Raw genomic sequence first — 2,769 nt, 5'->3', positions numbered from 1 at the left:
TGGCAACAGCACATGGCGGCCCGGATGGTGACCCATCCAAGTGCCGGCCACGCCCGACAGGGCTTAACTTCGGTGATGTGACGGGAACCGGTGTATCCACTGCGGCAAGGCCGTTGCCACTTCAATAACAAGGTCAATGAATATTTTGCTGTGGAGGAATCGGTTGACCTATGACCTTGCGATCAAATGTTTTCGGTTCCCATTGGAGAGGCACGTCCTTTCGTCTACTAATTGCACGGTTTTGCGGTGCGGTCGCAAAACACAGACACTAAACTTATTACAGTGAGCAGAGACGTCAATGAACGAACGGACGGATCATAACTTTGCGAAAATAGAAAAAGTAAATTTTTCACTCGAGGGAAGACTTGAACCAAGGACCTCTCGTTCCGCAGCTGCTCACGCTAACCACTGGACCACGGCGCTCCTCAGCTCACACTCTCCTTGATGCTGCCTATCTTGCACATGGACTACTCAGTTTGTATATTTTGCTTATTTTTTCATAGTTCCACACAACTTCTTCCTGTTTTCTCGATTAATCTGTGTTCAGTTTTTCAAGGCCTATCCACTGTACCAACTTATAACTAAATCTGAAGGGGGTGCGATGGGGAGGTTCCCTTGTAAGGAACATTTGGACAGGTGTGTATACGAGTATATTGCCACACCACCCTGTAGCTCACCTCTCCTTGCCGTTATGTACGAAGTTGTGCACAACGCATATTTTCGGTAATTTTGAATCTCGGTAACGGATAATGATACCGAAAGAAATTTTGAAGTTCCCTGAGAAAGTTATCTGAAGACCATATGGTAAGAAGTCAACGATCTGCCGTGAATAGAAATTATGCATGTCCCTATCCCTACAATTGGTACTTTTTGTACCCAAAAATTACGGTTCCTCAGGGTTTTATCATAAACTGTCCATAAATAATTCACCTAATGCAAAAAAATAAACCGATTTGCTCAATTTGCCTGGACTGGAGGAAGTGCATAACGTTCAAATTTTGATCCTCTACTTTGGGATCTCTATAGCATGCCCGGTCTTGCTGCAGGTATACAAATAGTCGATAGTCCAAGGGCTATTCCAAACAATTGATCCCTAATCTCTGTGGTAAATAGAACTCGAGATATGACGCCCTGAAAGATCGGCTTTACGCATGCGGAATTATCCAACATATCGATACCGTGCACGTTCTCCCTAAAGCTTCTCCCGTGATATGCTGTAAAAGTGTGTGTGGCATATTACTGAGGCGCTGGAAATAATTATTAATCAGTTTAGCGTATTACACACTCTTGAGTCGCACATAAGCTTAAAGGTCGATCTGACCTACTTCATTTCGGTAACAACCAAAGGAAATAGCCTATCCGTTCGGCAGTAAACTCGAAGTGTACACGCCGAGCGAGGTGTTAGCACATTGACGTCGCATGGAGAAGTACAGTAGTTCAAACCGCTGTCCAACGATTCATATTTACGTTTCCGTGATTCCGCTACATCGCTCAAGGCGAATACTCGGATGGTTCCTTCGAAAGAGCACAGCAGATTTACTTCGTCAGATTATGATCCATACTTCCGTCCAGGTTTTCGTGTGGGTACTTCATTTCAGAAGAAAATCATTACTCTCGGAAACTGAGTTCGGGCTGCCATCTGTGTGTAAGTCCATTGCGGTTCACTGTATCATTGTAAACGTGGAGAATTTACTGCCTCCCGTCCTGTATTTGCAACAGAATACAGTCGGCGCCGTTTTGCAATTGTGATCGTGGATGTTGATCTGTGCTACACACGTGATTCAGGATTTCGTACCGTGTTTGTCACGTTATTCGTATTTATTGCCCTGGCATGTTACTAGGTTAATATTGCTGCCGTTATCAAGTACTGCGCGTTTCATATTTTTTGGTCCCGCGACTCTGAATTATGCCCCTCCTCCATGTGATACTGTGTTTTCGCTCCTGACGCGCAAATGAGTGTGCGTTGTGACAGATAAAGGTGTAATTCATGTTCATCCGCGCTAACGGCACGAGTTATCGCGCGCTGCCGGCGCGGGCAAACAAATTCCACCTGGGGCGCAGCACGTAGTCACCGTCGGAATATTTGGAATATTTACGCAACAGAGTTAGTTTATGTCACTGAGTCGTACGCTACGATGAGAACTGACTTTAGCGTGACATTTCTTTACTGTGCTACACCAATCATATATTCCTAACTCTCTCTCTCTCTCTCTCTGAAACAAACCTTTAACTATCTTCACTCATATATGATGGTAATTTTTTTAGTGGTGGGGCAGTGTTTTTAATCATTGGCCATACTAGCAGTATGGAGTAAAAGTAGGAAGACTAGGCTGTCGACCAAGATGTGATCATACGGAGTATCTTTGCAGATATGTGGTAGGCTCGATGAATATTTGCCTCATAGAAGCCACTAAATACTCAGTCTGATCAAAGGTATTCGACACCGCCGTGTAATGCCGATTTCAGCACTAGATGTCAAATGGTTCAAATGGCTCTGAGCACTATGGGACTTAACTTCTGAGGTCATCAGTCCCCTAGAACTTAGAACTACTTAAACCTAACTAACCTAAGGACATCACACACATCCATGCCCGAGGCAGGATTCGAACCTGCGACCGTAGCGGTCGCGCGGTTCCAGGCTGTAGCGCCTAGAACCGCTCGGCCACTCTGTCCGGCCTAGATGTCAGGAAAGGCAGAGCTGCCAGTATAAAAGGAGGTGGGGAATAAGCTCTTGTCAGTAGAGAAGCTTCAGGAGAGCTCACTTTTTGG

At 45.2% G+C, this 2,769-nt stretch overlaps 1 pseudogene; it reads right to left on the bottom strand.

The window, feature by feature from the left end:
• Window positions 1-118, bottom strand: LOC126200063 (5S ribosomal RNA; annotated as a pseudogene).
• Window positions 119-2,769: the final 2,651 nt, after the last annotated feature.

The sequence above is a fragment of the Schistocerca nitens genome, chromosome 8 (assembly GCF_023898315.1).
Source record: "Schistocerca nitens isolate TAMUIC-IGC-003100 chromosome 8, iqSchNite1.1, whole genome shotgun sequence".
NCBI classification, from domain to species: Eukaryota; Metazoa; Arthropoda; class Insecta; order Orthoptera; family Acrididae; genus Schistocerca; species Schistocerca nitens.
This window is presented reverse-complemented; position numbering and strand designations above follow the sequence as displayed.